At 32.4% G+C, this 23489-nt stretch overlaps 1 long non-coding RNA gene and 1 pseudogene across 1 annotated transcript; both read left to right on the forward strand.

Moving 5' to 3' along the window:
• The window catches only part of LOC128174548 (multiple epidermal growth factor-like domains protein 10), a 92654-nt pseudogene that overhangs the window by 49997 nt on the left and 19168 nt on the right, over positions 1 to 23489 (forward strand).
• Positions 329 to 6402, forward strand: LOC128172618 (uncharacterized). Its single transcript, XR_008242318.1, has 3 exons — positions 329 to 458; positions 914 to 1091; positions 4818 to 6402. It is a non-coding gene; the product is annotated as an uncharacterized LOC128172618 (long non-coding RNA).

The following is a 23489-nucleotide window of genomic DNA, read 5'->3' on the forward strand; positions in this document are numbered from 1 at the left end:
TCAGTCTCTCTCTCTCTCTCTCTCTCTCTCTCTCTCTCTCTCTCTCTCTCTCTCTCTCTCTGTGTGACATAAAAGTGTGTGACATAAAAGTAACATCTCTTCCGTTTACCAAAAAACACTTGAATAAAATGAGAGAGAGAGAGAGAGAGAGAGAGAGAGAGAGAGAGAGAGAGAGAGAGAGCTGGATAAATCGTAGAGCGTGTTACATATCGAAGAAGACAAGTTTGTTGTTCATTGGGAATTAAATCTAGATTGAGTGGTCTAAGGTGCGGCCTAATTAGTGTGGAACGGTTGCCGTGGAGCCATGCTGTGTCCTTTTTGTATAAGCATAAACAGGTCGGTCAGCGCTATAGAATTGTTTCAGATGTTTACAAGCTTTGCATTTCGAGGATACAAACAACGTATTCGATTGCGGCATATAGATTATGGATGAAGAGGAAAACAATCCTAAGTCAAAGGTACTTTTTTAAATTGCTGAACTCAAAATATAAGGAGAAAATAGACTACTTGGAGTACAAATTTTACGTTACGAATATTTTCCTTTTTTCCAACTAATAAAAACATAATCTGATGAATTCCCTACATTTATACTAACGATGTGGACGCTGAGAAAATGGGCCAAGGAACTGACGATTGTGAAGATTACTCTCGATGTTTCTCTTTTGAATAGCGGGTCATGTCGAGAACAGTTTCCTGCCTATCATGCCTATTGGCAAATAACTCGATAGTTAAATTTGGAATATCTATTTCATGCAATGTATTTTTATGGAAAAATATCTCAATAGCATTCAATTTGTTGATAATCTCGGCATTTCACTCGGCGATTTGTCAAATACGTCTGCGTTGACCATGTTTAGAGATGGATCAACATCCATGTCAAATTATTCTTATGTTACTTCTTTTCCGTTTACAGTGCCTCCTCCGTTATGTGCCATGATTTTCTCGAACACCTCGTGAAAGTCTACACGCTCGGACTCAGAAGTTTCTGTGATCAATATCCTACGTTTGAATCCGATGTCACAATACAATATCCAAGCGCCTGTTATTGAATCTACTGGCTGAGAAGATCCATTCACAAGCATTACCCGAAGGTAGGTTGTCATACACTAAACGTTTATTAGATATACGCTTAGAGACCCTCTTATATAGTAATGACTATGTTCATACATGTAGTCTTCCTTTAAAAAATCACAATATTGGGACATGAAGCTACAGAACTTCGAGCTAGATCAATTTGTCGTAGTCTTCAAAGGTCTGTCAAAGAAAACACAAGAACAGGTAGAACGGTGTGATTTTCGTAAACTAAGAAAAACGTTTAGTACAGGCTACATGAAAATTCAGAACATTTCGCAAATTCGAAAAGAGCACACGTTTAGTTTAATGTGACGCATACTGGTATTTATTATCTCATTATTTCATTTAAATTCAAGTGCTTGGTTAATACTTTAGTTTCAGATATTTAAGAGGTCAGATAATGTGGTCAACACTAAATAATCTTGCTGTATCAGTGATTTTCGTATGCCTTGTTTTGAAAGTTCCGAGTTCTAATTAAGCCTTGCTGAGAAGAGACTACACTTTTTTTGTTTTCTCATTTATCCTATGTAATTTGGAAAGCATTTATTTAATGTTGATGTTAAACATTGATTTAGATACTTCCTAATATCAACTTAAGCTACAAATAAAATAATCAAGATTAGTTGGACTAGAAAAGAAATAATATTGTTTATGCAGACGACCAACTTGAACTTCATAACGATTGTTAATTGTCGAAATTTGTGCTTGGGGGGGGGGGGGGAATTAATCATGAAAATAATGTATATCTGGTCATTTTTGCGATGATTAAATACTCGCTTTTTTGCAACAATTATATTCAAATTTGATTGCTTCTGCCTATTTTTTTTAATCGCAAAAAACGGCTGATGCTAATACAAGAAGTTACGATACAAAATTTTCACATTTTTTGCAAATTTTGTGAAATACGAAAAAGGTTGGGATATAAAGTATAAAAATAGCTTCTAAAAAATCTCCAATTTAACAGCATGGCTAAAGTTAATCATATAATCATATTGGTCGTGTGTCCTCATCTAAATAAAAACAATTGCTTCCCCCAGTTTGGTTTTTTATTAACAGAAAATAAATACATGTATGCATGGCGTGTACACAAAATAATGACATTTTATTCCAAATTGCTTTTTAATGAATAAAACTTTGCGACATTTTGATGCATAAAGTTAAACGCTAAAATCTATTTAATGAATCAGCTGTTTATAAAAGTTTTTACGTTGTTAAATTGTGTCCTATTCAAGATTTGATTTTCATCGATAAATTAATAACAACTGATAAATAATATGTTTGTTCTATATTAATTAGGTGTATGCTGATTTGGGTTAGTTAAGGAAAAAATATTCTTGACAGTCTCTTTGTATTCTTATTATTATTAAAGTCATCTGTATCCAAAGTGACTGCAGTTGAATTGAAATTCAGATTTTATTGATTTAAACCAAAATTTCTTAATTATTCAATTAACAACAACCTCTTTAATAAATAATCAAATTAATTCACATGCTGTTAACATATAAATTATGGAATGGAAATAGTAAAATAAAATCCATGTTTAACAAATGATGCGTATTTCATATACTAAATGATAAACCTTAAGGGGCTTTGTGTGTTCAACAATTGTTTTTGTACATTATACTGTGTCTGAATGTTTCCTTATTTGTTTTTCTTGACTTAAGGTTTAAAAATGAAATCAAGTAGCAACTGGCGTGATATTCAGAGGAGTTGACAATGCTAAAACTTAACTGAAATTGATCATATATAAATGTATACAGTTGATATATGTTGCTTAGATTTTTTTATTGCATCTGACTGGAAAATATACAAACTTTTCCGGCTTTCCATTGTTCAATATTCAGTTCAATAATGCAGCTGGAAATATTTCCGTGTATGCAATACATGTATCTATTGTATTGAATATGAACCCGCAATTGCATAAATACAGCCGTACATGCATTAGGACCTTATTTACAGAAGGGGAGGGGATAATTAGTGTGACGTATCTCTTCTAGATTTTGTTCTTTAGGTTAAATGTCACTATTAAGCTTTATCGCCGTCCCAAATTAAATGTATCATAAAAAATTCTGTTTTGGAGAAGAAGAAATCCCCTACACTCCTGGTGCCCGTTTCACAAAGATTTCTAAAGATGACTTATTAGATAGAACCTAAGATATCTTAAGATATGCCTAATTTATAACTTTAATAGGAATTTCCTGAGGCTTATCATAGCTGTTTCACAAAAACGTTTTTAGCGTAGTACAGTTGACTTATCTTAATTAAGAAACATTATAAATCACTTTCATATCATATTGTTAATTCTAAATTAATACTGATCGTGTATAAATTCTTTTTATTATAACAAGAATGTAAACTTTATAAGTGAATATAAAAATTCATTCCCTTATTCACTTAGTAAAAAATGCGTACATTGGGTGTAAATAGCGTAATGTCTAAATACATATACTGATATTTTGTATTAAACTTTCCACTTACATGCATAAGCCAGCAGATAAAAATTACGTAGTAAACCCGTATGTTCTTTGTAAAACGGTATTTCTTTTTGATTAAATGCATTGATCAAAGTGTCTTTCTTGTTTTTTGCTACAGGTTCATATATTTCTTTGTTTTAAATATTATATGGATGTGCCCGCATAAATCAACTAAAATTGGTCACTGCTGAAATTTTTACGATGGAGTGTATTTTTTGTCTATAGTTGGTCCATTATAAGGAGCCCGTGCTAACATATACAGATATGCTTACTCCAAATTTAGAAATGCTGGTGTGACCAGATAATCTAAAAAATGTAAAAATCTAAAGTCTTATCCAAAGGTATTAATTGGCGATATATATATATATATATATATATATATATATATATATATATATATATATATATATATATATATTTATATATATATATATATATTGTAAATTTTTACTTCTAAAGTTTAAGTTTAGAAGTAAAGTGAAAAAGGTTTTAATGATACGTGTAATTTAATATTTTTGTTCAACTTAAATATGCTTTAATTTGCTTATAATTCATTTCAGTAGAACATAAACAGTCGTCATGTTAAGTTTGTTAAGACATTGTTTACCTGTCTTAAAGTTAAGACATAAAATAGGAAATTCCTAAGATAAGACTTGAATAGTGAAACGGATAAGTAATGGACTTTAAAAAAAGGGTTTTTTTTTCACAAAATATAACTTTAGTTAGTCAAAAGCATGCTTTGTGAAACGGGCACCTGGGGATAGATTTTGAACCTAGTTTGTCTGATCCAATGTATCTGCCCGAAACTTGATGAACTCGCTCTACAGTATCTTCTATGATTTTTTTGTCAGTTAATCTACGTAAAAAGTTCTCGCTAAATATTCTTACTCTTAACGTATTTATTCAATATTATTTCATATAAAGTATATATTTTCTATGCTAACTCCCATTGACTTGGATCCGCCAAAGCGTGTCCACTACCTCATTTTCAATTATACTATTTCAAAAATGATAGTAGGTTTTGTTTGGTTTTTTTTTTTATTAATTTTACAATAATTACATGTATTGATCAAGCAAATATGAAACCATAGCTTAAAGGCATTTTCTCACACGACTTAAAATACAGACGGGTAAGCACTTCTTTAGTTTATTGGCCAAATGTATTCATTTATAAGGATAGAAATGCATTATCACCTTTGTTGTAGGAAACAGATTTGTTGCCTTTATCGAAGACCTAATTAAAAAGATTGAATAAAAATGTATTTTCAGGTGGACCTTTTCTTATGCACATGAGGATGTCAATGCATGATTCAACAACGAGGCTGAACAACGGAGGAGGAAATGATGCCGAAACTTTCGATGATCCCATTGAGCTACTACTTAATGTCAAAATGATTATTTATGACATTTGCACCCGATGCAAAATAGTATGTGTGATTTAAGAAAATTTTCTCGTCCACTTCACTTAAAGATTACAAACAACGATTTGATAGTGAAAACGTTCTACATAGGGATGGATGACTCTCCTACTTGTATCAAGAAACCCGAAGGAGGTAAACAAGCATGGTTTAAGCGTCGCAAAATTCGTTGCATACGAGGAATACCAAAACTTTTCCCATTCATCTTTAACGGCATTTTTTAAAGAAAGAATTTTAATCCACTTGACTGATTGGAAATAGTCAATAAGTTATCATATTGATTATTATAAATCATATGTGAAAAAATAAGCTATATAAGAACAGTAAAAAACAATGCTGTGAATGGTTAGAGACATTTTTTTGCACATGAGCAGGAAATATGTCAAATTTTTTCTAAATAGTCAACTTTTAATGAAAAATGAAAAAGAGAATGTACGTGCAGACACAATACAAAACGTGATCATTGATGATGAAAAAGTTATATGTAAACCCATTGTTTAAAGCAAGCAATAAAATGTTTTACTACTAAGACTAATTCAAAAATATTTCATGATATTTCAATATATATATTCTTTGAAATTTCTTTCTACACGTATTTCTTTTTTTTTTTTTGATGGCATTGTAAATCCAAAGGCAATTATGAGTTATGACGATATGTTGATCTTTCTGGTGGATTCACCAACTTTCTGATCTTTTATGTAAACTGAATATAGCATTCAATTTTGTGGGCCCACCAATTATGTATTTAATAGCAGCGATAAACTAATTGTTACCGGCCGGGAGTTTCTTTGGTGAATCCACCAATTTTGTAATCTGTTTTTTTTTTATAATTCGATTAACTTGATATCTTGTGGATTCACCAAGTAGGGGTAATTTAAATTTTGTCAGTCATTTTGGTGGCTTCACCAACTTTCTTGTTTTGTATGTAAACTGACTTGTGTTGCGGTGTTTATATTTATTTGTAAAATTTCATTTAGGTGGATACACCAAATATATGAAATTCTGTCTGCATTTTACATTTTTGGTGAGTTCACCAAATTTAATCAGTAAAGTGTAAGACAAAACGATTATTGCATATTTGTATTTAGGTGGAATCGCCAATTAAGGTTTCTTTAAAACTGAAATGTTTGATAATATGTGTTGCTATTATTGTTTTGTTGGTGGGTTCACCAAATTTTTGAATTAAATACAAAACTGTATTCGGACAATTTCACAATTGATTTTTGGTGGAATCACCAGGGCCCTTTGTGAATAAGATATTTGATGCTGTTTAAAAAAATTGAATCGCCAATATTTTATCATTGGTGGACCCACCAAGCTTATTCGTAAGTGAGATATTCGATGAAATAAGTTGGTGGAGTCACCTATATTTTGACTGTTATTGTGGAATATGAAGGATTAAAGGTACTGTAAAATGTGCTTTTGTGTGAAAAAGATGGTGGTTTCACCAATTTATGTTGTGTTCAGCAACAAAAATGAATAAAATTCATGTTCATTTCTGTTAATGCGTTGTGTTCATTTTTCATTTTGCACTGAAAAAAAGAGGACACGAATAGAAAATCCTCTTTCTTAATGGAAACAGTTTTGTCTAATTTTTGCAATTTTATATTGTTGTTATACGTGCATTTTCTCAATAAGTTTATTTCAGTGACCATTATAATTGATGTTTTGAATTGAATTTTCTTGTGCATATGTATTGCATTTAGCTGGTATGTTGTTGCGTCTATTAAATAACTTAATTGCGAGGTAAAATAAACGTCAACACAGGTGAGATCTACAAAAAGTGCAAGCGTTTAGTCAGTTCCTTATATACGTGCTTGGGGAGAGTGGCGAGCACCAAAAACTATGTTTTTTTACAGGTCGTCTTCAGCACTCAAAGGTGGAAAAACACATCATCACAAAATTGCTGATATTTGATCAAAATGCCTCTTAGTTTATCGACAGCAGCACACAATTAACTCCATATCCGAGTGATTAGAGTGTGAGACTATGATCCGTACATCCTGAGTTTGAATCCTGCTGGGAATTCTGTTGCTTCATACTGAACTGAATTAATATGTATTCATGGTTTTGTATTACCCCAAATTGGTAGATTTGTGCTGTTTGACATATGTACAGTTTATTTTTCATGATATATCTATATTCTATTATTTTACTGCCATTTTGAGTGACTTTTTTCAGATGTGTTATTCTACTTAAAAAACACTACCTATTTTGTTTTGTTTATGCAGCTACCGGTGCAGGTTAAGGTATTTCGCAACATCGCTAAATGGCTACTAAGCATAGCTTAACCCTCAGCAAGAAAGTTTTGTTAGAATAAAACAGATTTTAAAATCATAAAATCATTAGATTCATAATAGCCCGTGAAGTTATGTGCATAAATTCCTTAAACTGGTTCCCTAACCAGTTTATATGATTTATATTTCTGCTAATACGGGGCGGTAATTCGATCGGGAGAAGAAGTCTAACGACAATAAGCACTGGGTTATACTTAGCGCTTTAAAACGGAAACAAAATTCCATTATTTGCTTTGAATCATATGATTGCTTTATTTCGTTTTTGTTTTTTGTTTTGTTTTTTACTTTTTTGTGTTATATTTTCTTGGTTTTGCTCTTTCCTTTTTTGTTTTGTCTTTGTTTTGGTTTTTTTTTTGTATCTTCAATTAAAAAAGAAAGACGTTTAATTGTTTTGTTTTTTTAAGATATTTGATGAAGATATTGTTTAATATATTTTGAGATTTACAAAATTGGATCCTTAAGAAAATATTTGGATTTAGTATGAAAATACTTCGTTACGATAAACTTTCAATGGCGGCTAAATTATTTGTTAATTTGTGAATATAATGGTACACCGATATTCAGATAAATGATTTTTTTAAAGTCAATACGAAACATCTATTAACCTCTATCTTTGCTTTAATGTATATAAAAATAACATTAAACGTAAAACTTTAAGACAATTTAAAGTACAATCACACTCGAACACCAATATAATCACGAATGTTTGTTGCAGATTGTTTCTTGAAATAAAAAGAAAATAATTAAATAGCTAAGACAATTAATAAGGGGAATACAAAAATAGCATTTGTCGACGAAAGCATTACGGTTTAATTGTTTGTCACGTGATTTTTAGAACCAATAAGATAATTTTAAACAGAAAAAAAATTTGTACTTTGCATTATTCTCAATTCAACGTTATCAATTTTGTATTTTGTTTAATGATGTAACTATCATTGATAATTTATCTTACAACAAAACGAGACATTACACTCTCACTCTCTCTCTCTCTCTGTCTCTCTCTCTGTTTCTCTCTCTCTTTCTCTCTCTCTCTCCAAAGGTAGGACGTGATGATTTCAGATGACCTGACATTGCCTGTTCGTGTTGGAAAGGTCTCAGCACAAATTCTATTTATATACAATTCCTCAAATTGTGTAATATATTTGTTCGTAGTCATTATGTAAGAGTACGCTAAAGTCAAGTTGCGCGGCTGTTCAGGATTTATATAATACAATTAAAAGGAATAAAATTGTCATTGGAACAATTCCAAGTCAAGGTAAACTTTAAATTTTAAAATTTAACAGAAAACTTTGTGTTGATTTCTTTTTTGTCTAATAAAAAAATGATGATTTTGATAGAAAAACAGCACGGCTAACGCAATACATTAATTAAACCAGTTCTCTTTTATGTTGCACCCCCCCCCTTCGAAAAAGGAAAACAATAGAAACACTTAAGGGGGGACATGACGTTGCAATGTAAAAGTATTTGTTAATGGGTTTTTTTTTCTTGGCCTTTTTAACAAATTCACTTTATGATGTTTACTACAACGTTAGCATATATTATTTTCATGACTACTTTCCTTACCTTGCAAGTGAGATATTTTTAAAGTAATATACCTTTTCGCAATAACAGCGGTACTGCTCTCTTGCAATGCAGATTGATATACTCTGCCGAAGTTTTAGAAGGTAGAATTTTTTTTAACAGTTTCAATTTTCTGCAATAATTACTTTGATTGATGGAATTTATTTTGCAAATTATATTCATTAAATTTCAGAACGAAAACAAATTTCAAAATTGTTCACAACATTTTTGCATAGCAATATCATAGTTTTATCAATATATTGCTGAAATCAGCACGTCAAATTTTGAAGCTTTTGAACAAGGTTTGACGGCATACAAACAATTGACAATGGTTCCTTTTTTTAAATTTCACATATCAACCTTAGCATGTGTTTTATAACTTATAAATTTCCATAGTAAGATTCTTGGCATTTAAGAGAAATACTATAATAGGAATCCCCCCTACCCCTTATTCTGGAATTATGACCTTTTGTGACAAATTCTATTTTGAACCATAAAAAAGTTATGCATTATTTAGATTAATAAATTAACATTTAACATATCATTATCAGAATATATATCTTATCCGCGAAGCGGATTATAAAAAAGCGTAAATTAATCCAACCCAGGTTATACGAGTATTGAGTTATTTCCTCATAATCTGTATTTTCTGTAATTTTCTGTACAAATTGAGTCCGTTTTACTTTTAAAAATGATAAAATCTGTTCAGAATTCAAAAGTAACGTCAAGCGGATTAGTACGTTTTTGATGTTGGTGCATTGTGACGTGTCTTGTGACGTGTAAACCAGGTTTTACAAACTTAACTAAATTTTTCTATCCAATCAAATGCCACGTTACAACCAAAATTAAATTATTTTTCTCGTTTAATACAGTCTTAACTGCCTAAGCGACTCTATGTATTAACGCAGCACAGTTAAAGAGGTTCGTTCCTCGATTTTTGGGTAGCCATTTTGGGACATGTCTATTATAGAAATTATGCATCATATATTAATTCTACTCATAAATTCAAATGTTATAATGCCAATTAAACTATCTTAAATAAATTAGTAAAGGAAAAATTACTTATTTACAATGTTTAGTATGGGACTATATTTTGTGTCGGAAGGTTTTTAAGGAGAAAATGAACATCTTTCAAAACTCAGTTCTTTTAGAGTACCGTCACTTTAGCTTCCTTTTTTTCAGTGCAAACAAAATTTCCAAATAGTTTGTGCGTTAGGATATCTTCATTATGTTACGAAAAACTTTTTACAATTTTTCAATATTTCTATCGACACATATTGGCAAATTTAACTTATATTTCATAAAAGTAAAGGAAAAATGAATCCCAATTTCGGCCTAAAATCAGCTTATTTCAACCTTATCTCAAATTTTACATAATAGACCTATACTTTTTGATTTATTATCTAAAATTTTAAGATTTTTCTGACAAGTTCATCATAATGTGAGAAAAAGTTTGAAACTTTTAAATAAATTCATTACATGTTGAATTGGTATTGGATAAAAATAGCGTTTTATCAGTGCAAAAAGGTCAAAATATCAATTAAGTGAAGAAATTAAAACATTTTTCTTTATGATAGTTCTAAATTTTATTTATTTTAAATAGTATAAATTTGTATTTGATGCCATGGTTCATTCTGAAAATAAAATATAGAGGAAAAGCGATTTATGTGCAATCTGCCTCTCAGTGCATAAAGGTCATATTAAATACGCCGCAGCGCAAAATGAAGCATATAGACCCCAACATTTTGTTTTGAATTTTGGTTAAGCTATGTGTGTAGATTTTTGAAAAATACTTTAGAAAAAAACTTTAAGACTTTTGATCACAGGACCCAACGTCCTTGAGGCTGTCAATTACTTCCGTTCAGACAAAAAGTTCGGAAAATGTGCATTATGACATCACAGTATATTACAAACCTCAAAAGTACTTATTAATTTATTCATAAGCAAAATTAATTAATGCTAATCTATTTATTGAAAACAACAAATGCTATTACTTACAATTTTGGGGTTCGTTATATCGTACACACTGAAAAATGAGCGAGATGTTATTCTTGCTGTACTACAAAATATGACGTCATATGCTTTAAAATGCTTAAGACGAATTGCAGTGTCTGGTCCTGCATTAAAATGACGTCATATGCTTTTAAAATGAAGCATTACGTTAAGTCATTGAAGGCTATCTTTCAGTTTTTAGCGAAGAAAAATAAATGACATATATTAACGGAAAATTACAAAAGAATATTTTGTTTTACATTATTAATAGTAGAATGCTACCTATATAGTCTTATTTTCATTTTGTTATAAGTATGCATCGTATTACGAGGCAACCTCGGTTTTGTGTAAAATATCGCACACCTAAAAAGCGGAGTACCCAAATAAATCACTTAATTTCAAGGGCATATACTTAACTGATCCTGACAAACTTTTATATGTGAATTTGAAATATTCTATGTGACTTTTAAATTACGGTTTCTACTAACAAATAATCTTATCTTACAAAGTTCGCAGCGTTTTTCAAAATCTTCGATATAACATCAAGTTATTTTATAATTCAGCTGTGAATTATAACATGACTATACCCTTGCAATATTGAATTTTTTAAATAATCCCAAAACCACAAATACATCTGCTTGTACCATGCGACTGCCATATCACGTGACCACTATGTACACAAAATATTGTACTGTTATATATATATATATATAAATATATATATATATATATATATATATATATATATATATATATATATATATATATATATATATATATATATATATATATATATATATATATATATATTTATTTATTTATTTATTAGAAATATATTGTATTTAAGTGACTGTTATTGATATTAAAAAGGGCATGCCAGTTGAACTAAAGTATACGTGTTTTCATCACAACAATTTGCTGATATTTTTATTGACCGCTTAACTGTACTGTGACGCGACTCTCTGTCTTAGACTTAGACCGCCCAACGTAATTTCCTATATGAAAACCCTGCATTAAGCACCCCGGCTTTACTTGACAAGCGACCGTCATTTTTTGCTGTTTTAAGACTGTTTTAAGACTGTTTTAAGCGACTTTAAGCAAATTAAAACGGCGTCCAAAGCTGAGAAACAATTATAAATGTTTTGTTTTGATAACTAATTAAAGTATTTATCACTTTTCATGTTAACGGTTATCACCATTAACCCCCATACAGGATGTTTTTCAAGACTCCCGCTTTATCTCTAATGACGACTTTTTTCGCACACTGTATAAACAAACATGGCGGCCCGATAGTAATTGAAATTCTGTAAACATAGGTTTTTAAGTTGTTTATTGTTACTTGGTCAACGGACGTCTCGGCCAAACTCATCTGGACATTTACATGTTCAATTTGAATCCACACATCGATATTTACAAAGAACCTGTGTAACTAACACATGTATAAAGAGGAAATTGGGAGGGTGCTTGGTCAAATAAACAACGTGGCGGATAACGAGTCCGATGCCATGCATATACGAGTATTATAAACACAGGTTTAGAGTCAGATTAGTAGATATGAAAACTGTGTATAACTACGCATAGTTTATTTTTACTTGGTAAACGAAAATACCATAAAGAAAACATCATAGATTGTTACGTTGCAGAAATGTAGTTAAAATCGTTTTACCTTGCCAGTCATTCAATAATACAAAACAATTAAATCATACTGTCAAAGTCCATTTGTGGGAAACAAAAACATACTGAGTTTACTCATACACTCCCATTTGTTTTTATAATAAGTGATTCTGTACAAAATTAAAAAAAAAATTAAGATGATAAAATTTTAATTTCGGTCTATCAAAAACTAGTTTATAGCTTAAAGATATATGAATTAACTACATGTGTATTTGATACCAATTATTATAGAGAGGCAAAAGGTAGCTCAAAAGATTTTGAACTTAGACTGCGTTATGTGACTCCCTGTCCTATGTGGGTTTTTAGCTCACCTGAGCTAAAAGCTCAAGTGAGCTATTCTGATCACATTTTGTCCGTCGTCCGTCTGTCCGTCCGTCCGTCCTTCTGTCTGTCCGTCTATAAACTGTTCACATTTTGAACTTCTCTAAAACCACTGGGTCAATTTCATCCAAATTTGGCACAAAGCATTCCTATAGAAAGGTGATTATGAATTGCAGAAATGAAAGACTGATCTTTACTTAAAACGGAGAAAACCTCGAAACTGTGAAAAGGGGGTGCATTTTAAAAAATCTTCTTCTCAAGAACTACTGAGTCAAATTCAACGTAATTTTGCATAAATAATCCTTATGGAAAGGCACATCTAAATTGCAAAAATTGTCGGCGAATTCTGTTTCAAATTTGAGTAATTTACGAAAATAAAAATAGAGATAATCGCGGTCTATCAGTTTATAAGTTCGGGTTCGGTATTCCGTATCGAAAACGAAAGTTCTTTGTATAAAGCAGCCACGTTTGAATGTTGATGCATGACAAACGGGTCAAACTGACTAAGATGTATTTCCTTGCTGTGCAACAGTTTACGTGCGAAGGGATACTTGAAACTTGCTAAACATATTTGTGCCGATTTGGTGAAGTGAATTGAGGTGAAATCTTTCAATGCGTTGACATTTTCACTCGTGACCGTGGTTTTACGTTGTTTTGAATTTCGTTGATGCTTTTTAACTTGAGGGGAAATATTGCTTGTATTTTGGAATGTTTACGTATCGAATCAAATAATTGTTTACCTGCGCAAAATGAGCAAAATTTGATGCACTAACAACATATTATATTAATATGTAAACGGTGTGACCGTTGGACCGAGCACATATTTTACACAGTGTAGTTTGATTTTTGTAGAACAGTAGGATCCGCCTGGTTGCCTACTCATATCATCAGTTTAACTTAACGTCGCGTGCTCAGCCTACATTATGACGTCATATTACAGACGTAAAACGTACACGTTTTGTCTTCGGAAATAGCCGAAGAGTTACGTTATTCCGAACCTTTTTATAGAATTCTTCTTTCATTGTTTATCAATATTATTCATATAAATGACGCGCTAGTAAAATTGAATACTTTAATCAGTATCTAAAAGATCAGTTCCTCGATGTTAATGTTTTTATTTTCCATCTGATAATTTGATAAGACATACATTGAACTAGTCGTGTTTCTTGATTAAAGCAGTATTGAAACTTATCTGGTTTCCTTTTTTATTTCATTTAATTCAAATTACCTTCTATTGAAACATTGGAAAATTTTAATCGAGTTTAGGTGCAATAAACATCGAGAAGTACCAGTCAATCAGTGATCGAACTAACTTTTAAAAAACAAAATGGCTGCCAATATGGCAGCGCCCAGGGCTGGAAGAATTTTTTTTTTGGCCCTAGTACCCCTGTTTCAACTATCATTTTTCACTGATTTTCTTATATATACGTGTTACCATAATCCTCGCTTCGCGAGGCAGGCTTCGCCCGCCTCTCGCTGCGCTCGGTATAAATACTGTACATTCTATCGGTAATTCGGTACGATCTCAACGTAATGGTTGATTATAATGCAACGTGCTTTGTTAAGATTCTGTGCATTTTCAGTCTAAACGGAGATTGTTTTTGCTGCTAGAAATATATAGGTATATATATATATATATATATATATATATATATATATATATATATATATATATATATATATATATATATATATATATATATATATTATGAAAAATAAATTGTGCTCTTACTTTGTTTTAGTGCATGTTTCTTCTGTTTTAATTGTTTAAAATTTTCTCTTTACGAACCATATTCTGCTGTGTCAAGTTTCGAATTATAAGCAAGATACAGAGCTTTGCTCACAGAACTGAGGCCTTGCTTTTGTTCATTCTGAATAGGAAACACCAAGTTTAAAAATCCTATGTTAAATGTAATTAACTCTTGTGAACAAAAAAACTGACTCAAAGCAAACAGAATTGCGATATATGTTTCTTGCTTATAATTCTGCGATTGACGCTGAAATTTCAATTTACCACTAGCAATGTCTCACTAAACGTGAAATACTTGTACAGAAAAATTAAAAGGATGATATGTTGTAACAACTTTTTGGGCCCCCTCCTTATACAATGAATCTACACCAACTTTGTTGGTTTTTCAGACACAAATAAAAACGACCTCTTTAAAAGAGTTTAAAACATTACTGTTTCAGTGATAAATGTATTGTCGCTATTACTATGAAACAAATTACAGCGGAAAATCATCTTGATTTGTAGCCATTTGTTAATGTTGATTTTGAATAAAGATGAAAATAAAGAATGGGCCTTAGTAAAATAGGGCGATATGCCTGTCAATACATTGCAATCTGTGGCTCACTGAGAGGGGTGGGGGAGGGGGGGGGGGGCTAGACCTTATCAGAAATCTCGACAAGCAAAAAAGATTTTAAATACGGCTATGTCTGACTGCCCAAAAAAGTGGGGGGGAGGGGGTCCACCCAGTTCCGACGCCAATGCATTGATTATACATGTAATAGCTCTTTAACACATCACATGATAACTTTTTTCATTCTAGTGTATTCATCAATCAAGTGAGTAAGGTTATAAAACGTCGCAGGAGTTCACACGTGGTAAACAACAATCGTTTATAATGCGGAAGACCAATCAAATTTTTGAATGTTCTTAATTTGAGCGCCTTGAAGTTTAAATTTCTTCTTTCACATGTAGGAATTGTTTTAATAAAATACAATAACTAACTAGTACAATGTAGTTGAAGATGAATATGTACCTATATATATGCATATTCTCATATATAATTTGATCGTTTTATAAATTGAGGGGGCAGAACTAAAATAAAGGGAATATGAGTTAACAGTGTACCCCTACCAAAACTTTAGTTTTATATCTTGCATAAGATCTTATTTTTGGTAAAAATCGTATTTCATAAGGAGACAATGTCGAAGATTAAGTGTAGGAAAATAAGTGTAAAATTTGGATACAGTTTATTTTATAGTATTCTTTTTTCTTCTACCGAGGGTCCATATGGCACACCTATATAAAGCCATTGTTCCACAGGTGAGTGATGTGGCCCAATTGGCCTCTTGTTTATCGGTCCCTTGCATGGTTACAAAAGACAGTCTAGACTGTATTTTTAACATTATTTTTTCTTTAAAGATTGTTTTGTAAAATATCGATGTTTAATGCCTGAGCAAGTGCAACGTGACAACTGTTATAAGTAAACGAACGTTGTAAACGTTAACAAACAACGATGTTTATATTAGCTTGTAGTTTACGATATCAAAATGAATTTAATTGTATTTACCTTTCAAATTCAACTCATGATAGTCACAGTTGGTCACTTCGAATGAAAAGTCTGTTCAGTGAACAGTCGTCCAACGAGTGATTATGATTTATATATAATCTGATAAATGCGTTATTATAACTGCTTTATGTTCTATTACAAATGTACCCATTAAGTCAAGCAGTTCGTTGAAAAGCCAATTGCATTGTTAACACTATACAAGACAAATCAGTTTTATATAAAAGCGGCAGATTTTTAGAACGAATTCAAGTTTTTCGGATAATTTAGAGTTATCGAATATTGCTGCAGATCTAGTTAGATAGTTAAGCAACGTTTTACTCGAGAAATTAATGACCTTAAAAATATTATTCGATTTTTTACCATTCTCTCCTAAAACAAATTTTCGTAAAAATTAAACGAAACTTACCTTGGTAAAGGCGAAGTTTGATTCCAATTATTGGAGTATATAAAAGGCACTGTAGAGATAAGGTGAATAGCACTGCGCAGCCGCGAAATCATTGCTTCAAAGTTAAAAAAAATTCTGGGTTGATACATTCCACATATAATTCTGTTCCTTTTTGCTCCAACTTACAACACCTGCAGGGTAGGAGGGAGGCACCTTATCTGTACAGTGCCTTTTATTTACTCCAATAATTGGAATCAAACTTCGCCTTTACCAAGGTAAGTCTCGTTTAATTTCCTAACTATTTTTTGTAAATGTCACTTCCGAGATAATGTGAATCTTTAAAGCACAACACATTTTTTTTTTCTATATGAAACAAACTCTTTAATTCAATTTCAAAACTACATTTGAATACTTGTCATTTTTGACAACAGGTTTATCATAAAACTTTCGGAAGGTTTCAACATTGGACCATTCTACTTTTGTCAAAATATCATCAACAGGAAGAGAGTTCCCTTTTGCTTTGGACACAGAAGCTACTCGAACACTGTGAGCATTAAAAATAGTGGTATCAACTCCAGCAGCACACATAACAGTTCTAATCCAACGTGCAATAGTGTCTCTTGATACCGCCTTATGAGGCTGTACATATATTATGAACAATGAATCAGACATGCTACTGTTAGGTCTACATGTACATGTTTTCAAAAGGTCACTAAAAGTGAAGACAAACTGTTCTTCCTTTTTGTCATATTACTAAGTTTCATACATGAAATAGTTTGTACTGTACTTGCACAAATTAAACTAATCAACATAACTAACTTCAATGTCAAGTTTTTCAAACTCAAAAATTTAACAGGTGACAATTTTCTCAGGTACTTTAAAACAATAGATGCATCCCATGTATGTACATATCTTGATTTTGATGGTCTCAGGTTAAAAAACACATTTCATAAATTTTATAACCAATGGATGACATCCAACAGAAAAATCATCAAAAATCAAACCAAGAGAAGATAACGCCCATCGGGCTGTATTAATAGCGCTATAACCTAACCCTTGGTGAAAAAGATATGCTAAAAATTCAACAACAGTTTCTATAGTTGTACAAAATGGATCAACCGATTTTTCACCACAGTACTGAAACCATCTCTTATAAAACGTTTTATATTGTTTCTTGGTTCCGGACTTTCATGATGTCATTAGGATGGAGGCTGCTTGGCGAGAAGTTCCTCGTTTTTGGAACTGCAACCGGACACTCGATATGCCATCAGAACTAACGAGTCCTTCAGAGGATGCTGCACATCCGTGCCCGGAAGAGTCAACAGATTGTCCGTCACTGGTAAAATTACTGGATGATCCACCAATACCTCTAGTACTCGGTTGAACCATGGCTGTGTTGGCCAAACTGGAGTCACAAGAACGCACTCTGCCTGGTCCTGACAAATCTTTCTCACCACACGTCCAATGAGACTGAAAGGAGGATTGATATAACCATACATATTTGTCCAAGAAAAACTAAATGCATTGACATAACGAGCATCTGGGTCAGGATGCCAAGAACAATATTTGCTTATTCAATCTTGTGGCAAAACAATCAATTTCAGGTTGTTCCCATTTTGACATAATTCTGTTGAACACAGATTTACTTAACATCCATTATATCTGATCATCAAATTTGCGCGACAAATTGTCCACTGTCAAGTTATCTTTACCAGGTATATGCCATGCACTTAACCACAACTCCCTTTTTATACACCAGAACCAGATTTCTTTTGCAAGTTTGTCCACATTTTATTGAGGTAATACCCCCCATGTTATTGATGTATGATATAGCTGTACTGTTATCCATAAATAATCTAATATTCTTTTTCGTCACAGCAGAGCAAAACGATTTAAGTCCAAAAAAGCAAGCTAGCAGTTCTAAATAATTGATATGATTTCTAGCTTACTCAATGGTCCATCTACCCCCTGATTTTAAATCATTAATTACTGCACCCCATCAAAGGTGAGAAGCATCAGAGGTAATAATAAGTTCATATGGTTCATGTACAATTCGTCTTACTACTGTAGAAATGTTAAAAATCAACCAATCTAATTCTATTTTAATTTCTTTTGTTATAATCATTGAAGCATCATAGTCATACTGTGAGTGTACAAGTGCATCCGTCTTTGCCCTTTCCATGTCACGATAAAACAACTGACCAAATTCTACGGCCGAGAAGATAGCCACTAACAATCCAATACCTTTGGCAACTTCCCTAATATTATTCTTTTGTTCTTTTCTTTAATTTTTTGCATGCCTCTAAAATAGACAACTTTCTTTCGTCGGTAAGAACAACTATCATCAATTCAGAATCAATAACATTTCCTAAGAAAGTGATTTTAGTACTTGGTGCTAGAACAGATTTTTCATAATTAACTACAAAACCTAAACTCTCTACTAGGGCCAAAGTTTCAGAGACATGATCTTGCACAGAACTCTCTAACAGTAACGAGTCATCGATATACTTAATAATGACATGTCCTAATTTTCTTAGTGTTGCAAACACAGGTTTCAGTAATTTTGTAAAAATTTCTCAAAATAAATCTCTAGAACTTTCTGTGTTCTTCTGCCACACACACACTATAGTATGCTTAACTTAAGTCAACACTAGCAAAATAACAACCTTGAGTTATTAATTCAAGAGCACTTTCAAAAGTGTCCATTTTAAAATGATGATACACAATATTTTTGTTAAACTCTTTTAAGTTTAATATAACTCTATAACTAACATTCATTTTGGGTCTAGTGAAAATGGTGAAAATGAAACCATCACTGAAGTCAGCATATTCAGACAACTCCTCAATTACATTCATTTCTAATAACAATTTAACTTCATTGTCTATCACTTATGATTCAGCTGCACTAAAACATGGTTCAGAAGGTTTTGAAATTTGTACAGGAGCTATATTATTCTCATACTCTAAGGTACAGCCTTTCACAATATCCAAAATAGTTTTGTCTGATGTTAACTGTTCCCATTCAGAAATAAAATTCTTAAGCACACCTGCTCTAAACTTATTTCTAGAGGTACATACCTTCTCAACTACTTCTGGAGGCGACTCTGCAGGCCTCATCGTTGGTAGTTTTTTGCATCAGATGAGTATGCTGACGAACTAGAGTAGGGACACGACCTCTTGCAGCACCTCGTACAAATCGTCCTCTTGCTCGACCTCGAGTTGAACGGCCACGAAACCCTCCTCTAAAGCCAAGTCCAATTGTGTTACTAATTTTAGAACAATCAGTAATGTATTTGACTTTCTTTGGTACATCGTCACCAAACAAATAGTCAGTGTACTTTAAATTATGACTACAAAGGTGAGTATATTCACCTTTCATGTCAGGTTTCATCGACTCCCTGCGTAACATACACAACTGTCTATTAGCATGTCCAAGTAATGCCAATGATTCCGTGGCATTTCCCAGCAGGTCCAATATCTCGGGATTATCACACTTGCCGAGTAAATATGTAAGCACCTTTAACTAAAGAAGTTTGAATATTCTGCATCTTCTTGTTAGAAGACTTGGTCATTGGGCTCAAAAAATCCCACACCATTTGGTTTGTCTTGACCGTAACTAACGCAGGACAGTTTTCAGGGCGATTTATCGCTTTAAGTAATTCACCATACCGCTCTTCTTCGATTCTCTCGCTGAACCAATCTGTCACTAGATTAGCAAGTTCGTCATCGATAGGTTTATCACACGTTTCTTTGACTTTAAGTTTTTTGCCTGCATTGACTGAACTGAACTGTATTTATTTTACAACGATTGATAAACAAGTTCTACAACTTATATTAAATGCTCTCGTTGGCACGGATGTTAGAACGAGGGGGCCATTGGTGTGGGAAGAAGCCGGACTACCCGGAGAGAACCCACGCGTCCAAGCGGGCGATTGCCATACCCTATCACATACTACCTCTGTCGATCACGTGGATCGAACTCGGGTCGCAGCGGTGAAAAGCGAGTGCATTGTCCACTACGCTACCTGGACACCTCTGCCTGCATTGACAAACCTGTTGTCAGTACATCTTCAGATCTTCAGATGCGCGCTTCCTCGAAGCAGCCTCATGTTCACCGGAAGTTCCTGGGTCGTCATTAAAATCACCGTAATCATCATAGTCATCTTGATACTGATAGTCACAAAACATGTTCTCTATTTCGGCCATTCTATCATCTTGTTTCTTTTGATTCTCTTGAATTGTTCTCAATATACTGAGTATCTCGGCGTTTGGGGCACTGTCATGTCCACCGCCATTGTTGCTATGATCACTAAACACACGAGAACTCGTGGATGCGGAATCCGAAGCAGAACGTTTACTTCTCGTCTTCTCCGAAGACGCACCTTTACTTGGGACTTTCTTTTTCCCTTTCGCAGCTTTCTCATCTACGTGAGACTCTACGGCCATATTAGCGTCCGCCATGACGCACATGGTTTCGGTACAACACCACGAGATTTTGACCACGTCAAAAACAAAATTAGCCAACTGATTTACAAAACTGAATTGCTGACCACGTCAGAATTCGTTTATATACTATTAAAAGTTTATAAATATATTGACCTCACCAATATAAAAAACACAATAAGTATAATAAGCAAAGAGCGATCAGGACCACGTCTTGTCACTTCGGCTGCTCGCAGTTCAATGATTTCGCGGCTGCGCAGTGCTATTCAAATTATCTCGGAAGTGACATTCACGAAAAATAATTCAGTGTATACATCTAAGTACTGTATAAGATTATACAAAGTTCTTATTACTGTGTTCCAATGAAAAAAATCCAAAATAATGATATAATTTCAATTAACTATACTACATTGTATGACAGTAATAAATAAAAACTTAATATTAATCTACATATGACTTGCATTTTTAAGTAAACGAGCATACATACGAAACACATTCATTCTTTAATTTTCGTGCATTTATTAAAATATACAAATTGTCATGAATTTGACACCCATATCATCTGCACTGAGTGTCGTCCACTTTATTGATGGTTTTCGTTGACTGTATATATAGTGTTGGTTAAAACGAAATATATAACCTATTTTTAGTGGCGGGTCAGTTATGTATGAACTGTAAACAGCCCCCACGAATGTTACTTGGTGACCAGATGTGGTAATCACCAGGTAAGATTTTGAAAGAAAGGTAGATGGTTGTATACTTTTTCAACATTTATTTTTTGAAACAAAGATCTCTGTTAACTGAAATTGAATGATTTATTAATTTTTTAATAAGTATGATTTAAAAGGAAGATATATCGCACTTTTTATAGTTTTAATTAATGAAAATGTATGGCTTAAGGCCATATTTCAAAATTGTAGGCTGGATGTAATGGACGATTTATGAACCACACAGCCTTCTTTAGTGATGTGTGCATGATAAGAATAAGTTTGTTTATGCCAATTTGGATTCTTTTTCAAATATAATAACAAAACGTTTAATATTATTTGGCAATTACATTTTTTTAATTCGTTTTAGTCAATTGACCTTGCCAGCTAATTAAACACCGTTCTACAAACAATTTGCAGGGCTAAGAAAGGGGAATATTTTTTCTGCAAATTTGTTACAGTCATAATAAGTTTAGATTCTAAAACAGGCACAGCGCCAAATTCAGTTCTCATCGTCAATTTGAGTTCTATAAATACCGTTAATATATAACAAGAGACCCAGGGACCACATGGCTTACCTATGCAACTTTAGTTTTAACTGATAAAAAAAGCTTAAAACCATCATTAGAGTATTAACTGCAAAATATCTAGACAACCTAGAATACAGATTTTTATAAAGAGATTTAAATTTCTCTCCAAACATTCCTAAATAAACCTCAGCAACAATAGCTTTACCTAATTAGAAAATACTTTAGACCACTGTTAGAGTATTAACTGCAAAATATGTAAACAGATTAGAATACACGTTTTAAAAAGATTTTTAAATTTTTCTCCACACATTCTTATATTTAACTTTGAGCTCTTTTTGATGTTTTAGTTTCAAAAACTTTTATTTTAAAGTGTTTTTCTTTTATTCCAATTTAAAATATACTCTTATAAAAATTCCATCTCCCTGATGGCCCAAACCTTACAATGAAAAAAGGTTTATGACGCCAACGATAATGCAACAAATGACGGACACAATTTCTTATCAGAGAAACTCACTAGAGCTTTTGGCTCATATTCAAATATCATGTGTGTTATAGAACGAACCAGGTGTGCTTCATGTCATTTTTACTTCAAATAATATTGTAGATACAATGTATGCATGTCTTATACGCTATTGTTCTCATTACAGCAATGCTACATGGAAAGGTATGTTAGTCACAACGTCATTTATTATGACTTGGGATGTAAAAGTAATGTTGTGAGTTATCAAGTGTTATTTTGATAAAACAAATGTTTCATTATAACTTCAGACTATTTATCGTATAGAATTGACAGTAAAATTACTTATATCGAAATTGTTATAGCTGATGTTTCTAATAAATTAAAAAGTAAAACTTGAACATGTATCAAATCGTGTTTTAAACCATATGTCACAATGTCTCAGGTCAGTGGGAACTAAGATTATATCGTAGCATTTCTGAACAAGAACTAAAAATTCAAATTTGTCAATTATATGATCGTTATACTATGTAAAGGGGATTTATTTTTCTCTAGGTCTGTAGCAGCATAAGTGGGCCTCAAACGACAATAGTTGGAAGAAGGAAGGTTATGTTGAAGGAAGGTGCTCCCGATTCGTTTGAAGTTGATTTTGATGCGGATGACGACGGTAGATGTCCTGTTTGTGAATGTTGCTGTAACACTACTGCTTGCAACAATGGAGGCTCTTGTGGAGTTGCAGGTTTTCAATTTATTATATTCAATTTATTTGCATTATATTAAGATACACATTCAATGTACATTATAATCAAACGTATAATATCTTTTGAACGCATAGTAAAATCGATAAGAGTATAAAATACA

Source organism: Crassostrea angulata, chromosome 2, assembly GCF_025612915.1.
Source record: "Crassostrea angulata isolate pt1a10 chromosome 2, ASM2561291v2, whole genome shotgun sequence".
NCBI lineage: Eukaryota > Metazoa > Mollusca > Bivalvia > Ostreida > Ostreidae > Magallana > Magallana angulata.